We start from the raw sequence: 26,508 nt of genomic DNA on the forward strand, positions 1-26,508 counted from the left end.
CAACCAGCCCTGGCTGTTCTGGGAGGAGGGTGAGCAGCCCACAGCCAGAGAAAAGCAACAAGACAACAGACAGTAGCCTTGTTTAAAACATAGCTTTTCTGTGCTTTGACTAGTGCTAGTTTGGGGAACTGCAAACAGCATAAGATGGCTGTGAGCTCATTACAGCTGGTGAAGATGAAATTGTATGGATCTGATAAAACTGGAGGTGGGGGGACATGCCCTGTCTCTTCTTTTTTTTAGAAACTCTTTTCTGCCTTTCTTTATCTAAAAAGGAGTTGATATCTTAATTTTGGTTTTACACACCATTAATACACAGGGCAGGGAGTCAGGACTATTCCCAGCATAGGATTTTTGCGTGACCTTGATAAGTTACCCTAATGGGATCATGCTGATGCTCAGTAACTCTGAAAATGAGGCCATGGAGGTGCCTAAATATGGATCAGATGCCCACATTTCAAATGCTGAACTTAACCACTTTGCCCTTCAATTTCCCTACTTACAAGAAATCAAGCTAATAACATTTTATCAGGCTCAATACTTTCGTGAGGAAAGACACTGCAGTGACTGGCATAAATTTCTAGCACAAGTATGTTAATTCATTTTTTAAAGGCCATTTAGGATGGTAAGATGAAGGTGCTATATAAATGCAAAATATCTCACAAAATTTTTGTGTTTTTCTTCTCTGTCCAAATATATAGTTCATACTTGGAAATGTGTATATCAGATCTCTGTCTTATTAAATATAGAGTCAAGAAAGTATTTCAAAGCAAATGGATTAATATTAGCTTATTTGCCTGTGATAAAAATATTAATAACTGCAATACAGGTAAAGAATGAGAAACAAATAGATGTTACAGAAAGCAACTTCCATTTGGAAGACGTGCTCAAAGTATCACACTAATGAAATGTCATAGGCTTTCTAAAAATTATAGATCATAAGTTTCTGACACAGAAGGTTACTTTGCTTTGGACTTCATATGATGGATAAAGACAAATTAATCACTGGAGTAGAAGTTGGTCGTTGCCTAGGAACCAATGATCATGACCTCATTGCATTCAATATACCCAAACAAAGGATAGCCCCGAAGAATAAAATATATGTGATGCTTCAGAATGGCTACTTCCAAAAATCTAAAGGAAACTCTGAACTACATTAGCTGAAAGGAAGGCATCTACTTTAGGGAAATATTTTAAAGGAACTATACTTATACAACTTTCTATTGAGAGTCCTAGAAGAGTGATCTTTGTGCCAGTGATGCTAATTTTTAATGAACCTGCTGATGATAATGATGTTTCAAAGGACTGGAAGATACTCAGTTTGAAAAAAAAACAGACAAACAGAAATCTGGGTAACTACAGGTTGATTAGTTTAACATTGTATCCAGGCAAAATAATGGAAAAGGTAGTATGCACTTCAGAATTAATTCATGTCAATCAAGTAGCTGCTGTAAAACAAACAAAAACCCAAACAGGTCATAGTCTTTCAGATTACAAATTCAGATGGCAAAAGTTATTTACAGATGTGACTTATTTGGGAATATTGTTAGTCATTTAAAGTAATAAAACATAATATTCTGGATAAAAATAACATTTTTCATCTCTGGAGCACCTATTTAATGGATCTAAGAAATGGTCAAATGACAGCTCTTGAGCACTGATTGGGAAAACTCAGTGAAAGGCTGTGTTCCTAGTGGTATTCTGTGAGGATTGTTACTATGCCTCACATTATTCAATATTATTATGTTACTCAAGAGTAATAAGAACAAATTTGGTGCTTACTTAGAGATTAGTGGAACAATGTAACATGATGGGGACAAGACATTTATTTAGAACAATCCGTTTGTTCAATAAACTGGGATCTACTGAAAGAAAATATATTTTAATACAGGGCAAAAGAATAAGTCTCCTAACTGCTGCTAAAAGGTGTGGCTATAACATCTGACCTAGCTGCAAGTTGCTGTTAGTTGGAAAGTTTTATAGAGGAAGGATCAGCTTTTAGCTTTCCCATCTTTGTCCTCTGTCCCTAAGCCTCTCTGGTAAGAGAGCAGGCACTGGGCTGGCTGAAATTGCCATTTGCCCAAGCACAGCTGTCCTTATATTTTAAATGGAAAATCATATGTCTAGGGTCAAGGAACAGGTATGGTTCAAGCAATGGCTAACTGGTTCAAATACACAGGAGATCAGACTAGATTTCTAGTTGTTTCTTCTAGTCCTAAATCCTGTAAATCACAAGCAGCCTAATGTGTAAAATGGTCAGCAAGGAGGTAGCTAAATGTTTTGCTTCAGTGTATATGTTGTATAAGAGAAAGCAGTATCTTCACCCCAAAGCCTGGCACAAGGGACCATTCTGCTGCTGCACGGGGCCAGTGTGTGCAGAGCCCAGGTGCTGGGGTGGTTCGGGTCCCAGACACCACCCGGACGGAGCAGGGCAAGCTGCAAACCTCCAAAGTGAACCACCTTCCAAACAAGGATTTTTGGATCTCTGCTTGCAATTCAGTCCTTAATGTCACCTTCCCCCATCCCAACTCAGAGCTGCCCTGGATGCCTTAGCAAGTCAGAAATGGTACCTTGTTACTTCCTAGAAACCACATGTGGCATTACTGTTCTTCCCTTTCTTCAAGTCAACACTTTGCAGGGGATCTGAGTGAACTGGGAAGAAGAAAGAACATTAAGTTAACTTGTAGGACTCTCATAAACTTTTAATGCAATCCATGTTTTGCCACACATCTACAATGTAACAACATGGTTAATTTGCATATCTATCCCATTCCTTGCACATCCTCAATGCTTTATATAAGCACTGTAACGTCAACATCATTGGAATACGTATTCTTTGCCACAGTTTCTGTGTCAGTAAAATTTTTGCTTTTTTGGCATTTTTGATGAGTGGAGATTTTATCAGGTCTGTAAAGTTGCTCAGAGCCCCGTCCAGCCTGACCTGGAATGTTGCCAGGGATGGGGCATCCACCACCTCTCTGGGCAACCTCTTCCAGTGTTTCACCACCCTCAGCGTCAAAAATTTCTTCCTTCTATCTAGTCTAAATCTACCCCCCTTTAGTTTAAAGCCATTCCCCCTTGTCCGGTCACAAGAGGCCCTGCTAAAAAGTTTGCCACCATCTTTTTGATAAGCCCCCTTTAAGTACTGAGAGGCTCCAAGAAGGTCTCCCCGAAGCCTTCTCTTCTCTAGGCTGAACAACCCCAACTCTCTCAACCTTGCTTCATAGGAGAGGTCTTCCATCCCCCTGATCATTTTCGTGGCCCTCTGCTGGACCTGCTCCAACAGGTCCGTGTCTTTCTTATGCTGAGGGCTCCAGAGCTGGATGCAGTACTCCAGGTGGGGTCTCACCAGAGCAGAGGAGAGGGGCAAAAAAAGGAAAGATTTCCCCATCTTGAGATGGCACATCTGCTCAGTAAACTTGGCACTAGTCTTTAGTAGTTTTGTTCTTTTTTCTCCCAACACCTGCCACAACCCCAACACCTGCAAAGACAAGCCAGACATAGCAACATTAAATGGACATTAGCAATGTGTATTGCCAATTCTCAAATCCAGGTTGTGTCAGGAAAGAACAGAAAGGAGGGTCTGAAAAGTAAGCTGACCATGAAAAAAAATAACCAAAATGGGTCAAGCCAGCATAGTGAGAGATCTTCCTCAAAGAAAATGTAATGACAACACTGAAACATTTAAAATAGTCAAAACAGGAAAAAGAGTTCAACTTAAGTGTAATCATGCCACAAGACATGATTGCCAACAAGAGTTGTCCGAATAGCTCTTGGATCAATTCTCATGATGCTACTTAGAGTAATGTCAGAGCTTACTGGTCGTCTTCCAGAGAATCTACCAGCTGCCCACTATCAACATTGCAGCACTCATACACTCGTCTTTTCCTCTTCGTTACAAATCTGACTGCTAGTGCTTTAAAAGCTCTCTTCCCCCAAACAGTAGAGAACCTATTTTTGTGCAGTTATATTAATAACAGTCATTTTATTAGCAAGTACTTGACCTGTTGCACACACTTACAACTATATGAATTCTTAAGTATTTCAAATAAACTATTCTTAATTATCACACTATTAATATGTTAGTAAAAAAAGACAACTATGATATATCGTATCCTGAGTACTATATAATACTACTTGCAAATAACATTTATATGAAACACATTCTCCGTGGAAATGTAGCATTCATTTTGCACTGTTTAAAACTGTGTCACACTGCTACAGCACACCAAGGAGCTGGTGTTGAAGGAGGACACAGCTAAAGAGTCATAGAATCATAAAATAGTTTGGGTTGGAAAGGACCTTTAAAGGCCATCTAGTCCAAACCCCCTGCCACGGGCAGGGACATCTTCAACTAGATCAGGTCGCTCAGAGCCCCGTCCAACCTGACCTGGAATGTTGCCAGGGATGGGGCATCCACCACCTCTCTGGGCAACCTGTCCCAGTGTTTCACCACCCTCAGCGCAAAAAATTTCTTCCTTCTATCTAGTCTAAATCTAACCTCCTTTAGTTTAAAGCCATTCCCCCTTGTCCGGTCGCAACAGGCCCTGCTAAAAAGTCTGTCCCCATCTTTTTGATAAGCCCCCTTTAAGTACTGAGAGGCTGCAAGAAGGTCTCCCCGAAGCCTTCTCTTCTCTGGGCTGAACAACCCCAACTCTCTCAACCTTTCTTCATAGGAGAGGGGTTCCATCCCCCTGATCATTTTTGTGACCCTCCTCTGGACCCGCTCCAACAGGTCCGTGTCTTTCTTATGCTGAGGGCTCCAGAGCTGGACGCAGTACTCCAGGTGGGGTCTCACCAGAGCAGAGTAGAGGGGCAGAATCCCCTCCCTCGACCTGCTGGCCATGCTTCTTTTGAGGCAGCCCACGATGCAACTGGCCTTCTGGGCTGTGAGCGCACATTGCTGGCTCATGTGCAGCTTTTCATCCACCAGTACCCCCAAGTCCTTCTCGACAGGGCTGCTCTCAATCCCTTCATCCCCCAGCCTGTATTGATACTGGGGGTTGCCCCGACCCAGATGCAGGACCTTGCCCTTGGCCTTGTTAAACCTCATGAGGTTCACGTGGGCCCACTTCTCGAGCTTGTCCAGGTCCCTCTGGATGGCATCCCATCCCTCAGGCGTGTCGACCACACCACTCAGCTTGGTGTCATCTGTAAACTTGCTGAGGGTGCACTCGATCCCACTGTCTATGTCCTTGATGAAGATATTAAACAGTACCGGTCCCAGTACAGACCCCTGTGGGACACCACTTGTCACCATTGAGACACACACACACACACCCCCCCCACTCATCTGGACATTGAGCCGTTGACCGCTACCCTCTGGATGTGACCATCTAACCAATTCCTCGCCCACCAGACAGTCCACCCATCAAATCTGTATCTCTCCAGTTTAGAGAGAAGGATGTTGTGAGGGACTGTGTCAAAGGCCTTACAGAGGTCCAGACAGACGACATATGTAGCCCTTCCTGCGTCCACTGATGCAGTCACTCCATCATAGAAGGCCACTAGGTTAGTCAGGCAGTACTTGCCCTTGGTGAAGCCATGCTGGCTGTCTCAAATCACCTCCCTGTCCTCCATGTGCGTTAGCATGGCTTCCAGGAGGACCTGTTCCATGATCTTCCCAGGCACAGACGTGAGACTGACTGGCCTGTAGTTCCCCAGGTCTTCCTTTTTTCCCCTTTTGAAAAATGGGGGTTATGTTTCCCCTTTTCCAGTCAGTGGGAACTTCATCAGACTGCCATGACTTCTCAAATATGATGGGTAGTGGCTTAGCAACTTGATCGGCCAGTTCCTTCAGGACCCGTGGATGGATCTCATTGGGTCCCATGGACTTGTACACCTTCAGGTGCCTTAGATGGTCTTGAACCTGATCTTCTCCCACAGAGGGCAGCTCTTCATTCTCCCAGTCCCCACCTTTGCCTTCTGTGGCTTGGGCGGTGAGGCTTGAGCACTTGCCAGTGAAGACCGACGCAAAAAAGTCATTGAGTACCTCCGCCTTCTCCATATCCCAGGTAACCAGGTCTCTCATTTTGTTCCAGAGAGGGCCCACATTTTCCCTCATCTTCCTTTTATCCCTGATGTACCTATAGAAGCTTTTTCTTGTTGCCCTTGACGTCCCTGGCTAGATTTAATTCTACCAAGGCTTTAGCTTTCCTAACCTGATCCCTGGCTGCTCAGACAATTTCTCTGTATTCCTCCCAGGCTACCTGTCCTTGATTCCACCTCTGTAGGCTTCCTTTCTGTGTTTGAGTTTGTCCAGGAGCTCCTTGTTCATCCATGCAGGCCTCCTGGCGTTTTTGCCTGACTTCCTCTTTGTTGGGATGCATCGCTCCTGAGCTTGGAGGAGGTGGTCCTTGAATACTACGCAGCTTTCCTGGGCCCCTCTTCCCTCCAGGGCTTTGTCCCATGGCACTCTACCAAGCAGATCCCTGAAGAGGCCAAAGTCTGCTCTCCTGAAGTCCCGGGTAGTGAACTTGCTGTGCGCCCTCCTCGGTGCCCTAAGGATCTTGAACTCCACCTTTTCATGGTCACTGCAGCCCAGGCTGCCCTTGAGCTTCACATTCCCCACCAGCCCCTCCTTGTTGGTGAGAACAAGGTCCAGCATAGCACCTCTCCTCGTTGGCTCCTCTACCACTTGGAGAAGGAAGTTATCATCGATGCATTCCAGGAACCTCCCGGATTGCTTATGCCCTGCCATGTTGTGCCTCCAACAGATGTTGGGGTGGTTGAAGTCCCCCATGAGGACCAGGGCTTGTGAGCGTGAGGCTGCTCCTATCTGTCTATAGAGGGCCTCATCCACTCCGTCTTCCTGGTCAGTTAGCCTGTAGCAGACCCCCACCGTAATGTCACCTGTCCCTGCCTTCCCTTTAATTCTGACCCATAAGTTCTCGGTCGGCTCTTCATCCATCCCCAGGCAGAGCTCCATGCACTCCAGCTGGTCATTGACATAGAGGGCAACACCCCCTCCTCGTCTCCCCTGCCTGTCCTTCCTAAAGAGCCTGTATCCCTCCATCCCAACACTCCAATCATAGGAGCCATCCCACCACGTCTCCGTGATGCCAACAAGGTCGTAGCCCTGCAGGCGTGCGCACGTCTCTAACTCCTCTTGTTTATTCCCCACGCTACATGCATTTGCATAGAGGCATTGAAGTTGGGCCCCCGATGAAGCTGTCTTACTGGCTGGAGTTCCTTTGTGCTGCTCTTCAGGCACTTTCCTGCTGACCTGTGATCCTTCTCCAGGCTCTGGGCATCTATCGCTGGCCCTGGCATCAACCTGGTAGGAGTGGGATGGATTGAGGTTCCCCTCCCTGTGGGAGGGGAAAGCTGTGACTAGATGCAATAAAGCACAGGAGATATAAATGCTGACAAGGGAAGGTATGGAAAGGACCTCAAGCAATTCATTTAGAAACTTTGTGTCTGGTTCTTGCCCACCTTGCACTTTCAGAAGTCATTGGAAGGTTGAGCACCAAGACTGCAAAGACCAAGGCATACCTGCCCAGCTGATGTTTTACTGCACACAGCTCATCTGCACTTGGAATCACTGAGCAGCGATAGTGTGAAAGGCACCATGTCATTTTAACACTTTTACAGATAAGGCTAAAAAATTCAAAAAATAGTAGAGCATCATGGCAGGAAACTCACTGTCCTACAAGTGAACAAAATACAAGTCATTTCTGCAAATTATTTCTCAAATCAGTCACTAGATTTAAAGAGAAAAACAGAACTGAAAATCTGGATAACGGCAAAGGTTGAACTACTTCTGACAATAATTGGCAGTGGAAAAATGCATATGCTGTGGATGAAGTCCTGGCTTCGCTAACTGTGACAGCAGATCTTTTAAATGAGCTCTTTTAGGATTAGAATTTGACCCTAAATAGCTACACAATGCAAATAAATGAGTCATAGATAACTATAAGGACTTACAAAAGAAATTGAAAGCTGAAACAGAGAAAAATAAGCAGGAATGACACAAAACTTACCGTGTTTACTGTGATTTTTAGAAAGCAGTGGTGTCTTCAGCCATACCTCCCTACAGAGTCCAAGGAAAGAAATAAGTAGGAATCATTTTTTCAATGTAATTGCATTCTTACATATTTATTTTACTCAATTGCCTTTCAAACACCCTGTGACCCACTGTAGATCTGTGGCACATCAGCACATATTTAACTATCTGGCTGAACTGGGGACTTCTCATGCAAGAAAATGAATTGCACCCATAGAGCACTGCAAAAGAGTCACAGAGAGGCATGGATTAATGGGAGGGGTGTCTACAGCAGCATCATCTGCCCACACCACCCCTCACCCTCTCAGTGGCACCCACTGCTGGTGCACAGGTCTGGTACCACACCACAATCACGGCCTCATGGTGCCATCGTCTCCTCAATCTGAGCAGAGCAATGTGCCGGTAAATCCTACCTGAGATGAGATGCTGCATCTCTTTACTGGGGCTCAACGACACTAAAAAAGATACACAGGAGGTAAGTACTAAAGGCAATTGCTTTATTCGAGCAAGGGGAGTTGCTCTACATCAAACACTTTTGGACCTCCCAATGTTCAGCTGATACATTTTACATTTTTCTCAAATAATTTCAGCTTTTCACCTATATTTAGGGATAGAGAAAGGGAGGGGTGACTTTCCACAGCGCTGGCTTACAAACCGCACCAAAAAGAGCTCAGTGGAGCTTCAAGCACGATCTGAAACCAAAGATAATTTACTGGGTTATTTCATTACAAAATAAATTGTTTATGATACTTTTTGAAACACCCACGCCAGTGTCCATGAAAACAGAATGCTGTATTTATGAGGCAACCCTTATGAGAGGTAGTATAATTTTAGTGTCTTATACTTGAACTATGCTAAAAATATATTACTTTGTCATCACGGAACAGTTATAGTAAAAAAAAAAAAAAGCAAGATCACAACCTTGAAGACTGGATAGTTCTGAGCAGCTGCGAATTAGGCAAGGAGTTGCAGCACGTTGTTCTCTGCTGGTCTGGTGGTGCACAGTTAAAAAGCTACAGCAGCCGCCCAGCCTGTTGCCTGTTTGCCCAGCCCAGTCCACAGCAAACTGCCTTCCCTCTCATGCTGGGCTCTGCCAGGCTCCTGTAACCTTTGAAACTCTGAAGCAGCTACAGGGATGGTGGCAGGAAGCAGGGGACATGTGTCAAGCTCGATGAGTCCCTACGAAACCCTTGGGGTCACAGTTCTACCTGGTTCCCCCACTGGTCTGCAAATGCAATGGGCAGAAGTCCAAGCGAAGCGCCTGCTGCATGCCGGCGGCGAGGTGATGCGTTCCCCTGTGTCAGATTTCTGGAACACAGTGGTAGCAGCTGAAAACAGTCAGAAGGGTTTAAGTATGTGCACAATCATCAGAAAGCGAGGGAGAGCGCCTCCGCTAATGAGAGAGAAGGTAAATAGAGCCTGAGAAACTGGAAACATTCTTTGGTTTGGCTTACAGCAGGGAAAAAAAATCTTAAAAGGCATTGTGCACAGCGAAGAGGCCATTAATCATGGGAAATGCACTTCCTCAAGTACAGTAGGGACATGTGGGAGCCTGTCACTTTTCAGACCATTACTCAAGAGCTTTCCAGAATTTCAGAATATGCTGATCCTTCCTCGAGGCCCAGGTGACATGGTGTGGCAACGGAGTAATGGATTTGACAATGGTGGCATAGAGCTTTGTTGGGCTGGAGAAAGACATCATTCCTAGGCTTTGGAAGCCCACCACAAATTCGACCCAGGTGCCCTGCCTGGCTTGGCACAGCTGTCCCTTCCCATATATCCTGCTGGCCACGTGCATGAGATAAGTGACCTGGGAACTTGCTGAACTGTAAATCAGTCTCCATTCTGGGCACTTTCCACATGATCATCAAATCCTGGAGCAGATATATCCTGCTATGGCAATAATTAAAAAAATGACAGAAATATTTTAGAACCAGTGGGCAAATTGTCATGCCTGTATCAACATCTGAAAAGAGCCATCTACTTAAACTTTAAAAGTATCTCTCTGCCTTGGCCTTTGAACCTAAAAACCCAGAGGCAGATGCAGTATTTGCATTGTACAGCCAGTGATGGGCTATAAACTGGGAACTCTACATGTCTGTGGGAGCTGGAAAAAATAATCTCTGCTGGCAGTCACGTATTAGGGCTTGACAGGTTTTAAAAGTAACAATGTCATACAAAGCATCATGGTTTAGTAGTAATACCAGGCCCTTATTTGTCAGTTGACCACATTTCCTAATACTGTTCATGCAAAGGTCCTACACACAAATTCAGTCTTCATAATACCCCACTGAACTGAGAAAAATTCACTCTAAAACAAAACTCTTTCACAAAATCCCCAACAAGGCAGTAAAAAGCTCCAGCAAGCATCAAGGAACAAGTCCAGAGAAGTTTTTTCCACCCTGTGGTTTTGCCTCTAACATATAGGTAGCAATCATATTTGTTCCTACATTTTTGGACGACATTTCTCTGTTAGAAGTGCAACAAACCTGTTCTGCTGGAGAAACGGTAGGAGGGAAAGTTTTTCCAAGAAGCTGTACACATTAAAATGAGCCAACCGCATGCTGCATGAAGTTTTGCTAGCAGGAGCTGGGCTTTTTGTTCGTGACACCAGCCATCAGTGAGACTCGGTGCTATCTTCTCTAACCCCATGGGTTTGTCCACGAGTTGGCATTGGCTGCACGTTGCTGCCTCCCTGCCAGCACAGCTTTCTGTGGCTGCCCAATTGTCTAAATGAAGAGGAGGGAAATTATAGCGGAGAGCCATCAGCTCTGTATGAAATTGAAAATGCTTTTCCATGTTCATAGCACTAACGCCTTCGTAAAATCCCAGGTACAGAATGGATGGCAAAAACTCAGTTTTGAAATGAGCAGGCAGAGTTAAGGAAAGTGCCTTTTTAACTGCTGCCACAAACATTGTTGACAGCTAAGTGACACCGGAAATCCAAAAGGAGGGAGGGCACAGCAGAGCTCATCAGTTTAACTCTTTATCGGAGCACATTTAGTGGCACTTTATGTTCAGCCATGTGAACTTTGAAATACCTAAGTTCAAATTTCACCTTCAGACTTCCCATCTGTTCTTGTTTCATCCTCAGACTTTCCATCTGCTCCCATCTAGGCCTTCCTAATGCCATGCCCAGTCAGACGGTATGGTTTTACCAGGTGCTTCTGTCTTGGAAATTTTATGGCATATAAGAAACAATAAAAATTTATGTTGTACATGTTACTTGTGTTAATTAATTCCATTGCACAACAATGTTTTTTAAATGATATTGTCCAGAAAGTCTGTTAAAATCTACTGTAGACAAATATGGCAATATTTTATAGCTCCTAGTGCCAGATGGGTTTGGAGTTCAGACATTTGCGCTAATGCATTTTGCACTTAGGTGTTGTGCTGGGAAAAATCGACTCCTAGTGACAAAGAGTTAACATTAAAATATTACTGTTAGCTAGGGGCAGTGAATGTAAGGTGGAGGTGTGTTTTCCTGTACTAATTTTTGCTGGAAAGGAGTACATGATAAGCTGTTAGTGTGCCATTTTACAATTTTTTTTAAAAGTGAAATATGTTATTTCCTAGTACTAATATGTAAATATTTTCACGTCTGGAAGAGCAAGAATGTGCTGGCTAACAACCAAAGATGTGCTGGATAAAATCCCCTCCACCTGTTCGGGGGCCATTGCGCTAGAAAAGAAAGATCATTAAATCAGCAGTGTTAAGTCCCATATCATAGCAAGTTTAGTAAGAATAATTAGTGTATTAAAGACAGATTCACTATCCAAGGGCATTCCTATAATTTCTTGCTTCAAATCACTGAACTCAAAGCCAACAGATATTCTGAACTCCGAGTGCAAACAGTGGGTTACACAGTGGGGCTTGTTTTGGACAGTGTTTTTTGTTTGCTTGTTTGTTCCACGAGACTGAGTAAACAAGGCTTTATGCCAAGTGAGAGTTTCCTTCCCTCGATTTTGCTCCCTCCCAAGCACTCTAGCGGCTGTGCCTCCTACACATGAGGAATCCAGAATGAGCCCAGGGATTTCACATTTGAACCCAAATGCTGTTAGATACCAGACAACAAGGACTTCCCCCCCAACAGCAGATTCAAAAGCAGCCTCCTGCAAAAGCCTCTGTCATCTCCATTGCCACGGGAAGCTCCCCAATGGACAAACAGAATTTGTTTTTAAGCGGATCTCCATCAACATCACATCACAAGGGTTAAAAGGTGCAGAGTTGTTGACAGGGGAATGGCTCTCAGCAATAAAAATGGAAAGAGTAGCTTGTCTCATTTTCCTCAGAAAAAGAGATGCTCTGGAAGGAGGACAGGGAAAGGACAGGGGGTGCAGACTGCAGTATCTATTCAAGTGAACATAAAGCTCGGGTATTATCTTGTCTAACAATTTTTGGAAGCTGACAAATAGTTACAATTAATGCCGTTCATTTGCTCAGAGGTTCAAACAGGAAATTGTATCATTGTGAGAATGGGCATTTACAATAATGCTGTGATTCAAGAATACTTTTGTGAATAAAAGAAATAAGTAGAGTTTCCTGCTATTTGTGCTTTTATAATATGTCATGCTTATAAATCCTCACACAGCTGTGGGTATTTGTCATGATAATCGCGAATCTTCATACTTTCCTCAAATTTTAGTGCATGTGATTTGTTCCTGCAAATGATGCCAATACTGCAATTATCCCTATACTTTTTTCCATATTATTTTGTTTTTAAAGTCACAATCTCATTTCAAGGGAGAAGAGACGATACCTGTGTGAATTATTGACTAATTGTGATGCACAAGTAAAGACTATACAGATATAATAACCATCTTACAAGCAACCCACAGACTAAAATCTGTTTTCATAAACTATTCAATGAATATTTATGCATAACAAGCATATTCATGAACAGGGAAAAAGGCTGAATTTGCAATTACTATTTGTGTTGAATAATTTTGATTTACGAATGGGGACATTTTGTTCGAGTTTGCTAATTATCAGTTGGTTTGCGTGCCTGTGAACTAGATTATTCTAACACAAATTGGGAAAACAAGTTAATATCCAATGCTTCCCATAAGTTTTGAGGCTCTTCATCTATTTTTTTAATCTTCTAAAGCATCTTAGATAATACCTGATTACCTAGTTGCAGGTAAGCATCTTCCTGAAACTGACACACAGTTTATCTTTAATAGGTATTAATATGATCATGATCCATTACCATTTCACTCATTGGTTTTTATTTCAGTAATGATGAGGCTAAAGGACTCTGAGAATTAGTTATAGGATACGGACCCTTTCTTTTCTGACCAGTTTGGACACATCCCAGGTTCACAGTAGCCAAAAATTGCTACCGTCTGTTGGCCGACAAATAACTTACAGTATGTGAAATGAGTTTGTGGCCAAATACAGGCGTCTCTCACACACTGCAATTAAATATATTGCCAACTTGTCACGAGTGTATTGTGGAATTACTCCCAGAGAAGGTGGTGAAAATCCCATCAGGTTAAGTGTGCCGTTGAGGAATCCACTGGCAAAAACAGGAGACAGTATGTTCCCAGGAGCAATCCCATACCAACAGCAAAGGGTTGGAGAAACTTGGTGGGTCCATTGCTGTGATTCTGCTGCTGGTTATCAGCAGATTAATCTGAATGGAAACCTAATATCGAGGCTACTCTTTTTTTCTTTTTTCCTTTTTTTTTTTTTTTTAGTACATGCAAGTTCTCAATACAGGGCCTTCCTGGGTGTTTTAATAAGGCATAAGTCCCACTGCAGCTTAATTGCATTTTACCATAAAGAGATGGTAGAAGCCATGTACCTCCACCTCCCAGGTGCCAAGCTGGCCCCCACCGGTTCCTGTCTTCCCCTTTGGATAAAGCGCCTCCTCACACTCCTTGCCATTTTTCTTCAGCTTTTGCTAGGGGTTACTTCTCTTCCCTCCTGACCCACGCAGGTCTGCTACCTCCAGTTCTGTGGCAAGCAGCTTGCATGCCTCTGTGCCGTCCTCCATCCCAAAACAAACAAGATTAAAAGCTCTTGCTTTCTGACATGAAGACTGGCTTTGTCTGTGTGTAGGAAGGAGAGTGATATTTATACTCACATGTCATAAAATCTTAAATTTTCACACAGGAAATCAAAATCTTGGAAAGTGCACACACATAGCAACACTGTCTAAAATAAGTCATTCTGTTGCTTTGTGTCTTCTAGCTTCCCTGGCCTGAGATTGGAAAAAACAAATTTGTGAATGCAGGTGGGCACAGGAGGGAAAGGAGGCAGCTAGTGTGCTTGGGTAGAAAAGTAGGGTGCCACGGTCCCTTTGGAGGTACTTGGCAGAAGCCTCACAGGTAGCAGACCTCTGGTGAAGCCTCCCAGCCATCAACAGCTAACAGATCAGGTCCATGCTAAGAAAAGTGGGTTCATAAGGAACAGCTCATTGGTCAAATCTGTGAAAAACAAGCAAAAACAGAAACACAGATTTGATTACACTCTCTCAGGACTAGGAGAAAATTTCTCTTCAAATCCAAAGATTCCCCCTGCCAAAGCATCAGTGAGAGCGGTGAAGGCAGAGCAGGACTGGGAACACAGTGAGAGCCTGTGCTGATCAGGGCTGGTTGTGTGCTTGTGCTGCTCTCTCCCACATCACCTGGATCCTTCTCCTTTCCGTCATGGAAGCATTAAAAAATGCCCATCTTTCTGCAACATGAGGCAAGAGGCACTCCCAACCTCAAAAATCTCCTTGAACTGATTTTTTTTTCTTCCAGCTATATCTAATGATCATGGGATCTTTTAAAATATTTTCAAAGGTTCCTCAATTACTCAGACAAGCACTCTTACTTGTTCTGTAAGTCCCATAAACCATAACAAAAGTATCCAGTGTTTTTAATTCTTGACACTTTCAATCTTTTCTTGCTTCCTCCAAGTTGTAATTATTCCCTGGGAAACACTTTAAGTTTAGAGAATGTCTTGATCGCTAAAACGATGTCAATATATTACAGTACTAGATTCAAAATTAATCCAGCAGGAGATATATCAACTCTAATTAGCATTTACTGCATTTTTAATTCAGTACAAAGACTTTCCTGGAATCAAACACATCATCATAATTTTAATAATTCACAGTGACCCTCTGGGACCTAGAAGTGAAGTGAAAAACAAAGTAACATTGTCTTTTGTTATTGCTGTATGTTGTGTAAGGATGATGGGCAGGGTCTGGATGATGGCAGTTGTTTTATAACAGAATTCTTTCTTGATGTTTTTTTTTTTCTTGTTTTCTTTTTTATAAATAGAAGTCTTTCAGTTCTGTCTTCTTCCTGGAGGATTTTCGCAGCCATGGCTCCCTGAGGGACCTGCACTCTGAGTGTCTTTCAGCACTGACCACTTCCAGTTTGTCAGATAGAGTCTGACAAGCTTCCTAGGTCATCATGCACTTGTAGATCTTTGTTGGGCTTTACCTGGGAACTAACTACTTCAGTTTCATCAACTACACTAAGGATGACTTTCTCCTTAATATTCTGTTCTCTGTTTTTGAACTACTTTAAATGTCTGTTATGAATCAGTCATGATTATAGGAGTGTCCTGGGTAAATAACTGGTTGGGAGAGGATGTTGATTTGGCTGTTAAAGAGGAAAAAAAAACTTAGATTCACCCAAAATAACATATTTTCTTTTTCCTCTTGCAAAAAAATCAACAACCATTCAAACAAAAAAAAAAACACCAAAACCAAACCCTGACTCATTCAACCCAAGATAATAAATGAAGTTTAGAAGACTTACTGTCGTGTTACTGAGGAGTTTCTCTTTTGCCTATTGGCCTCCTTGAGGGTTTAGACGAAAGTCCAGATGAACTTCCAGGTCTTCCTGGGAAGATCCAGACTGACGCTGTCTAGCAGAGGACACCCTTACTGGCTGGTTTGTAAGAAGGGGGTCCTCTGGCATCTCCTTACTCACTGTATGAGCTATGTTAGATGTTAAGTGAATCAAAGAGAACCACAAGGGACTTCTCCCCGGTGTGGTAAGAATGGGACATATACTTTCCATAACTGATGCCAGTGAATATTTAAATGTATCTGTAGAGAAGAAGACTGAATCAGTGGTCAGTCCCCCCAGACCCATTAGCAGGGGTCAGAAGGATAAATGCTACTTCCCAAGTTGCAGCCATCACCTCAACTCCTGGGCAGTCTCTCCAGCAGCTCCTTTAGCTCCTTAGGAATCACCTTCTGTAGACTAAGTTTTACAGCCAATGGCAAGGTTTTCAGTGCTGTCCCACCTCTTGATTCTAGAAATTATGTGAAGCCGGTGTTAATAGTTCACATTCTGCATTGATAAGCTCTAGTTGGGATGCCTAGCTAGACTGAGAAGTCAAGTTGTTTGCCATAAAAGGATTCTGTGAAATTATGCCTAAAATGAAATAACATGATTTTTAGGGACTATAGAAATGTGAGAGTAGCAGTAGCTGTAATCATGCAAATGGGAAAGAAAAACACAGGACACAAAAGGATTTGGATGGTTTCTACAGTTAGTGCAATTTTGAACTCAGTCACTACACACTGTGTCTCCTAGAAGAGGCTGACAGGGCAGGCAATGTTTCTTCACTTTGGAAAACCAGTCCCCAGGAAATGAAAAGTTTACTGTCTTTTGCATCTGTATTGATGACCTAAACATTAAAAAATATACACAGATGAGGGGCATTCACCGATGCGGTATTGTTGTCCACCTCCTGCTTTCCCAGACAAGGTCTATCTGTGAATTTGCCTCAAGAGAGGGAGCACCAAGCAGCAAGGACTTCTCACCCATGTGAGCTGCCAGATTCTGTACAACCAACAAACTAACCATTTCCATGAGCCAACAGAGTCAAGAATGAGGTACCTCTGGCATGTGCTGTCCTCTCCATGCCAGTCAGAAGCCAAATTATTCCATGCTTTTTGATGTTAACAGTAATAGCTCATTCCAACATGCCAGCACTATTGGTCTTTCAAGAGCATCCATGAATGACCCTTGACCAAGAAATGTAATACTACAACCTAATCCAAGTGCACATTTAAGGCTACAAAGGCCAGGAATGGGTTCCTATTCATCCCAGGACTCTTACCTGAGTGTAAGTAGCAACTCCTTGCTTCCGCCTGGTTCATGTATACCTCTCTTTCACGCTGGCAAATGAACAACACAGTCCCCAGACTTTGATATTGGCTCCCATTCCTGCCTTCACCAGTATTTTAGCAGGATTTATGTCCAAAGAGTTATGTATTCAAAGGCCAAGTATCAAATGTCATTATTTATTTATGCCATTGCATCTATTTATTTTACTCTATCCATGAACCCTGCATATATTCCCTAACTGTGTCCCCAAAGCCCAGTGAACCTTCAAACCTTTCCATGAAACCCAGAAATTGGTTTCTGTGCTTGCCGAATGGCAAAAGTCTTTCTTTCCACAGAGGTTTTTCAGGCTGCTGTCTCTTGATCTTTGAAATATCCTGAGTCTTCAAGACCTTTTTTCTCCCTCAGGACTCAGAAACCTCCTCCTGAAGTTTTCTCTGATGGGTAGAAATGGGTGACCTCAGTGAACCCAGATATCAAGTCCTAAGCCTCAGAGATCCTATTAGTCCCTTTGTAACTGAATAATAAATTCCCAAATGGACTGAAGGATTTGGCGTTTCTTTGGAAACCTGGAGGCATGTGTTGTGTCCAGAGTCTTGTGTCCAGAGTCTTAACTAAACTTTAGGGATGAGGGAGAATCCTGTTGTCAGAAAAGAGCCAATTCATTCACTCCACACAAATCTGGAGGAGAGATTTGCAGGATTATTGTAGAAGGTCCAACCTTCATGGCAATACTTAACCCAGCCTAAGTGCACTGGCACTTCCCAAATTAGTTTTCTGTAACTGCTGAGGCCTTTCTTAACTCCCTATCTCTGCTCCACTCCTGCCTCAAATCCCTACACCTGGTACCACCTTGTCTTCTCACCTTTGTCCTGCTTTGGGTACTCCTCCAGTCATAGGACTAACTTCTTCTAGCCTGGGCTATAATATCAATGAACCCCTCAGAGGACCTAAATTCTCATACATATTCAGAAGTCCTTGGCCTGGCAAGACAGGTGGAAGCAAGATATCTAACCCCCTGGTATTTCAGAGGTGAGCAAGGAAATCCCACATAAGCCTTCAGAGGAGCCTGATTTATTAGTCTGCTCTTGATTCATTCAGATAGCACCAAATTCAGTACAAAAAAATGGAGTAATGGAGTTACATGCCTCTTGGTCAATAAGTTCAAGTGTTCTTTTAGGCAGCGAGTGGGTTGAAATCCACAGCCTGAACCCACATCACAGGTCTCGGGGAGTATCCAGCAACTAGGCTATTGAATTGCCTGGAATAGCATCATTCTCCCTTCCCTTCCTCTGAAGCTGAGCCACAGAACATAAAAGCAATCACAATTCATGGCTGAGAAGAAAAGATGAAATAAAAAGTAAAGCAGAGGAGAAGGTTTAATGATTTTCAAAGTCAGAATTGGATTCATAATCTTTCTTCGAATTTCTGAAGCCAAGTAATCCAGACAATAGTTTAACTCCCTAATATTAATGGAGCTGATTCTCATTTATGCTAATGTCCCTTGTGTCCTGCATTAACAGTTCATTTAAACCTTTTTAAGGTCCCTTTACATCCCTAAAGCAGTGTAAAGGAGCCATACTATAAGTTAGCGTAGGCTGGAAACATTTTCTTCACTATTATTTATTCAGCTTTGTGTGGATTTCTTTGGTATGGAAACTATATGAAGCTTTAATTGAATGCGTCCCCACCAGTCTTAAAACATTACTACTATAGATTATCTTTTCCAAGAACTGTTCTCTAGAATTATTTATGTGCCAGTCTTGCTAAAGACATGAAGATTTTGCAAGTGAATACGAATTACCATACAGAATGCTTGGGCTTTTGCCAGGACTTGCATGAAATGAAAGCATTTACATAAATGAAAGAGATGCCTGATTTTTCTCATGGCTTTCTTGTATACTTAGAAAATTTTGCCAAAATGTTGCATCACAAACTGCTTCATACTTCTGTCTAGAGCATGCAGTGTGTAGTTCACCTCAGTGCAGAGAACTAGCGAAGTATATTTTTCCCAATGGGCCTTTAGGTATGAAGAGACTCCAGTCACTGTGCCTGTTGCACAGTAGTGAATTCAAGCAGGGTGACTGACAACTCTGCATCTTGCTAAGGTCTTTTTAGACCGAGAATAACTCAACCCAACTCCAATAACCAAACTCCATTCCAAAATGGAGTGCTGCAGTAGTGGGTTTCTATTTTCTATTGCCTCAGCAAACAGTTTGCATGGCAATCACCGCATAAGAGCTTTGCTGGTAAACTATTATGAAGTGTTTCGTTTGGTTGTACCGAAGCAAGTTGATCTTGCTAAGCTTTCATCTTGAATGTAATCTATTTGAGCCACTGTAAATAACAGCATCTATGGGATAAAATAACAATTGCTTTAAAAGGAAAATGCAGTATTTGCCTTCATGTAAAAACAATTCATCTGTGAAATCTCTTTATCTCCTTCATTCTTTCTCCACTGGGTGTATCCTGCAGCTCCAGCTGCTGAAATGTAGCGCACAGAAACAAGGCTATCAACCGCCCTAACTTAGAGGTCTTTGAAAAGCAAAACTGTCAAAGAAGGCCATTGGTTTTAGTAGTATCTCAAATGCAAATTGTTGATTATTCTGAATTTCCTTCCCAAAGTAACCACTCTGAAAAGCAGCTCCTTTTATGTGGCTCAAAGCTATCTCGGAGTGTTACCACTGATCTCTGTGGGGCCAATTTTTCAAATTACCAGTAATTCTTGGAATTAAAACACTGTATCCCACTTCCAGCAATGTTTTGCAAATCCTCTGGCTTCCTTTGAACTAAATGTTCCTCAGGCTCCTGCTTTATTCTTCTATCAGGCTCACATGTCTGAGTGGCTCAGTATATAACACAGTCACTTATTATCAAAAGAAGGTAAATGTCTACTATTACAGACAAATTGGAAATATGTGCTGGGGCCTGAATTCATCCCACTTAGCTATAGACAGCAAACTAAGGTACATGAATTAGAAGTGCAAGTACTCTAGGTTGCCTATAGAGTCAGCAGAGAAAGAAAGGCATTTTCTGGATGCAGAAATCTTTACATAAGACCTCTGGCTTGTCTGGCTGGGAAAGGTGACAGGACAGTTGCATGACTAAGTCGAGGTGCCTGAGTCTGGCATGAATCCGGATCTGAGTCTACAGTGAAATATGGTTGATTCTTAGAATATTAAGATACAAGGACTTTAATACATGTTTCTGTCATGTTATCCAGCCTGAAAGAGTGGATTTTCAGTAATGAGCTGAACTGTAGAATCACAGAACAGTTTGAGTTGGAAGGGACCTCTGGAGGTCAAGTAGTCCAACCTCCTGCTAAAAACATGGTCAGCATCAACATCAGATGAGATTGGTCCGAGCCTTGTCCATTTGACTTCTGAATAGGTCCAAGGGTACAGACTCCACAACAACACTCAGATTATTTTTTTTTTCAGGAGTGGAGGGTGTCATAGCTATTATTGCATAGAAACATCTTGTGACCAGTGAGTTTAAGGTCAAACACACCAGCAAAGAAAACCACATGATGAACATTTTTGTACTAGTGAAGGATACACTTTTTAACCAGAATGAATGCAGACTTTTGGCTAGATAAATATACAGGTGGATGAGCCAGTATGAAGCCACAGTATGCTGCTGAACGTTGCAAAGATTTACTGCATCTAGGATCACACCCAGTGTTTTGAAGATGTTAACACTTACATAGATTTGCATGGACTGTGATCGTGCACACTCCTACTGGAGCCCCATCTTATTGTCATACCTTCAGGGATAAATAAGCGTTTCTTTACATGCTGAAATCACTTAGCCTTAACTTAGATTAGCTGCATGTGAGGACTTACCTATCAATAGCACTCCCCAAGACAGGTATGCTAGTATATGAATTAAGTGACAAAACAAAGGCTAAGTTGAACAGTTATTTCAAGGATAAAGACTACGTAAGAATCTAAAAGGATCCCAAAATGTAAACATCGAGATCCGTGTATCCCAACAGAATTAATTTCCTTATTCCTGTGTGTGATATCTTTTTTTTGCCTTAAAAGATCTGGGAAATCGACTACATCTTCCATAATCTGCACAAGGATCTAAGGGGCATTGTTTTAGGCATATTGCTGGAAAAAAAAATTTCTATTTGCAGGGTCATGGGTGCTGTTATAAGAGCTCATGGACAACAAATACTTCTTGTCAACTTGCAGCATTTGTTTCTGTTTCTTTTCCTAAAAGCTGCCCATGCTGTCTCTTTTACAAATTAATCTGAAATTTCAAAAGACCACACACTTGGCTTTTCCATCGTTTTTTTTTTCCAGAAGTGCCTAAAAGGGAGAGGAGCCTTGTTAGAATGATTTCTTTCCAGAATAGAGTTTGAACTGGAATTCCACTGTGAAATGTTATTTTGTTCTGGCCAGCATCCATAAGTTCCATCTTCGTATTAGAAGTTTATCATCTTGCTTAAGCTGGAACTGTGTCCAGCTGGGGAGATGCCATCCACCTCCCTTCATCATCTTACTAAATATTCAGAGAATGAATTCAAACAGCTAAAAATGTGTGGCTCATAATATGCAGCTTGAATTTATAGTAACACTATCCGCACACTAATAAGGAATTTGCAGGCTATAAAGATGATTATCTTTGTCCTTAAAGATTTATGTCCTTGACCAGGCCAGTTCCATATTAGCAATGATATGCTAAGCAGTCACTTATTTTAGAATTGCCAACATTTTCCCTACCCTCTTTTTTTTCAGGAAAATGCACAAAGCTCAGAAATTTAAAATGAAGCTGAGGTTAAGATAGAAGTTGTCATAATAACTATTTAGTCCATAAATTTTTAAAAAAAACAGATGTCAGCCACCAAAAAATTTGAAGTAAGAAGTCCTGAATAACCTTATTGCCATTGCCTGAAAGTGGATTAAAAAAAACTTCAGGAAATTACTCTTTTGATCTTAATGATACGTAAATTTTCATCTGATCTCTGCTGACAGTCCACAGTTCTTGGAGGTCAAATCCATTCCTCGGTTCAAACTCCCGCATTTCTGTATGAAAAAGGACATTGCTCTGCACAACTTGAGAACTTCCTCATGCAAATGTTTATGAGGAAATATTTCAGTCATGTTTTTAAAGACTATTTACAAGTGTAGTCCTTTGGGAGCAGTCACTTCACCCTCAGTAGCAGAGATGGTTTGGTTCATTTGACCTGATCCTCCATGAAAAAAATTACAATCTGCTTAATCAGGTCTCACTTTCAGCAAAATTTTATTTGTGAACTAGTCATCCTGTGTGTTTGAGATTAATTAGGAGATCAGCCATGCATTTGGAGGATCCAAAATTTCAAGATGCATTAGAGATCAGAGAAACTAAGGTATGGAGTTCAAGTCCCAAACTTCTTTTTTTACTGGTTGAATGTGAACAGTTAATCTGGAAACATGACCAGAGAGCTCCTGCCAGCCCACATGGTGCCTGTGGTTTTGGGACAGCAGTGGTGGCCTGCAGAGTCCCAAGAGTCATTGCCCTCCTCCCCAGTGCCTGTGTGGTGCTACCAGCCATGACCACTGCTCCTCTCAAATCCTCAATAGCCTTCAGGCAATGAGCACAATGTATAGACATCTCAGACACTTTAGCAAGAGCCAGAAATCTCAGAGGAGATGACTGTCATTCCTAACCCTCTGTTTCTCTCATCATGAGCACTCATCTGCTTGTATCTACTTCACCTTCATACCTGAGCCTCCAGCAGCCAGCGCGACAGCATTGTGGTTCCTTCCAAACTAGTAAAACACTGTTTATCACTGTAGTTGCCCAGGACAGTATGTTTTATTTTATACACCAAAGGTAGATTCAATTTGGCAATACATTTTCTTTAAAAGTCAACCCCTCTGGTGCAGTAAAATACATTAGGTTTGACGTGCTTGGCTATGAAAAACTTTTCTTTTGCCAAGGCTACATTGTCTGAAGTCTCAAAGTAGGAGTTATCATGTTATTTGAGATGAAGGGCAGAGTAATTTGTGGTGCTTGGGCATGACACATATAATTTTACACTTTATCTGTAGGTGTGATACCGGATTCTGCCAGAGCAGGCACCTGGTATCAATGTTCATTCTGGCATTAGTTCAGCAAAACTCACAATTCCTGAGAAAAAGCACACGTTTCTGAATAGAAAAACAACTTAGTGTCCAGAGATAGGCTAACATTAGAAATGGGTGACCTACCCAGCAATTTGTCGGTGACAGGGAAATGAAGGGAGGTATTTCTCTGGGGTTTTTTTGCTTTTGGGGTGACGTGGCAAAAGCAACTGCTGTGTATCTCTGTCTATGTCTTAACAATTGTTTGGAGAAATTTACCATACTAATGCAGTGTTTGTCCTAGCGCACATTAAATAAAACTTTGTTTTGCTCTTGGGAGGTACTTTTCCTGTTATCTGCCTGCCATAGCTATTTGCTCCTGGCAAAGAGATCCTTGAAGAGAAGGAAGACTTTCGTCACAATTTTAGTGGACTGAGAATTGCAGCAGCCTCCAAATAACTGATGTTTCTGTGGGCAGGCTAGGCACTGAGCATCAGGGGAGATCATTATTTAAAATCAGTGCTGAGAAGGCCATTTCTAGTGTCAGTGCTAGGATGAGTCATTTAAAATCATTCCTGGATCTACTGTAGAACAACTTTATCAGATTCATACCCCTGATCTGGATTATTAGCATGCAAGTTCGTGCTCCTCACAGAGAGAGCAGTTGCAGAATCTGGTCCATTTTTCAAGCTGTATTTCCAGAACTGAAATAATCCATTGTAGAAATAGCCACTAGTTTAAAGCTGGGTCAGCTAGTGAAAACTGCCAGACAACCTCACATTTCCATTGCAGGATATGAGCCTTGTTATCCACGTATCAGTATTTTTCAAACTGCAGCTTTTATATAAAACCAGAAGTGTTATGCTGCACATAAATGGAGTTGACTGATTTCGCAGCAGGTCTCTATGTACAAACAGCTATAAAAGATAGACGACACGGGATTTAGCAGGCCACGCTCAGAGTACTAGCCATAGCAGCATTGTTTCACGTCTTTGAATTTATAGAGACAGACCAGTGTAATGAGAGAATCAGTGATTCATTTCACCCACTAAATAAAAGAAGTATGTTCCAGCTGTCATGACTTGCCATTAATAAAAGCACCTGTGCTTTGAACTAGATAATCAATAACACTCTCAATTTTGGAACAGGTTTTTATACATTTTATGCACAGTAATTTCTTTTTTTTTTCTAACTTTATTGTTTTGTTTCTTGTTCTTCACCACATCATGAAGAACCAGTCAAACATTGAAATAGTGAATGTGAATCTATCCCTGTTTTTCCACTGCCATAAACTGCACTTTTGAAGATCAAAGCCAGCATCTCAGCAACTGAGGTTTAAGTGTCATTTGGCATACTGAATAAAAGTCGAGAGCTTTCCTTTAAGTAGCATCTTTAAAGCTATGTGTTGAGAAAGGTCTTTCTAATCCCCTCTGCAAATACCCCAAACAGAGCAATAATAAACCATATATGTGTCCCGTCACCTTTTCCTGCAACTATTGCAACCGCAGCAATTTCTACTGTAAAAGACGCTGTAAGAAAACTTGACACCCCATTTGACAAGTCAGAATGAAGCAACCAATTTGGCTGCACAATTTTGAATCTCTGGAGAAAATTTGCAACATGGTTTGAAAAATTCCACAACTGCAAAATGTCACTGGATAATATTTTAATATTAAACAAAACTGAAAAAGTTATGCATGTCCACGTACACTTGTATTGAGATAGGCAGAAAAAACATGCTAAAATTGTTTGCAAATTCCTACAGATGTTTATTCATTTTCTCTGGTTGAAACTCTATTTGGTATGTGATCAAAAACAACAATGTAAAGGAGTTTGCCTTCTTTAAGAGCATTCTTTCCATTAGTGATAGTATTAGAAGACAGGCCAAAGAGAGGATTTCTGAATGGAAATCTTGTTGACAGTTGTGGTAACCCAGACTGCAGTTGGCTATTTTTCCATGTGGTGGTTGGGCTGGGATTTTTGTTTATGGTTCTGGTTGATCACATTTTCATGTTCTCTTACAGTCTTTGACAGACAGCTTCAAACTAGCAAAGCACAGCTGTAATCCAAAAATATGTTCATATCCTCAGTTACCACAATCTCCTACTGCTTTCAGGAATTATTATGCTATGCAGTTTACAAAGGGTACAAAAAAGTCTGTAACAGCTATTATCAAATTCAGCTGTAACCTTCCTAGCAACACTGCTCAACTGAATATCTGTAAAGCAAAATTTTGGCTTTGCAGATCAGTCTAATAATGGGAGAGTTCCTCAGAGAAGGTCTAGCACAATAAAAAAGCATGACGTTATGGTTAAAAACACTTATGTAGAAGTAGCCTGACTCACGTGACTTATCCCCATCTCAGAGATGCAAAGGTTAGAGTGAAAACATTAGGTCATCTAGTCTGCCTTTTTAATTCAAACCGTAGAATCTCATCCAGTTACTCCTGTATTGAAGTCAGCTGCTTAGGTTTGCCAAGAAAAATCTTCTGAAAAGATATTGAGCCCTTACTAGTAAAGAACTAGTAATTCTTGCCAGTCAGGTTATTTACCTATAGTTTTTTCATTATACTCTTTGATGAAACTGAATTTTGGTTGGTGAGTGTGCTAGGGAAATTCTGAGGAAAAGAAAAACAAACTGTTGCTTGCAGCAATGGTAAATTAACAAACTTCATTCTACTCATTCCTATACATCTCCAGAAGAAAAATGCAAGAAGTGTTTTGCAAACAATCCTGTGATAGTTATAAAAACAAGTGCTCTTTCCAGAAATTGACGGAGAAACAGGGAAAAAATTGATAATTAAAATATCATGGATGACTGGAGGGTGGCAAGAAGGACGTAGGGCACTATGTCTACATTTTCTCATGAGTCAGATCCACAAAATCATGATTGTCTAAAAAAAAAATAAAATACACATATGCAATTTATAGCTAAAGATCCATATACAAATAAACGTATGACTCTTGCTGTTTATTCCAGCATAATCCAGCCCCATCAACAAAACTTAGCATATCAGAGTAAAGGCCATTCTTTAACTCCTCATTAAATAAACAGTCTGTCCCAAATTATTTCCCTGGCCAATTTTGTAACTTTAGGGACGTATTTACTCTAAATCAGGCACCAAATTTTCTTTCTCAGTTTTTCTTGTTAAGACTTTCCCTCTCTTACAGTACTTGGAAGGGGAATATATACGTTATATACAGCCCTTCTCTCAATGCCTGCCAAGGAAAGATAGATCAAGTGTTCAGTTATATACATAAAGATACAGTGATGATTCCAGAATAAAACACATATCTTCATTGGCTAATGACTTCTTGGAAATTTACTGACACAGACCTTTGGAAGAATCAATATTTCACAGAACAGCCAA

This window comes from Aptenodytes patagonicus, chromosome 1 (genome assembly GCF_965638725.1).
Source record: "Aptenodytes patagonicus chromosome 1, bAptPat1.pri.cur, whole genome shotgun sequence".
In the NCBI taxonomy this organism is placed as follows: Eukaryota; Metazoa; Chordata; class Aves; order Sphenisciformes; family Spheniscidae; genus Aptenodytes; species Aptenodytes patagonicus.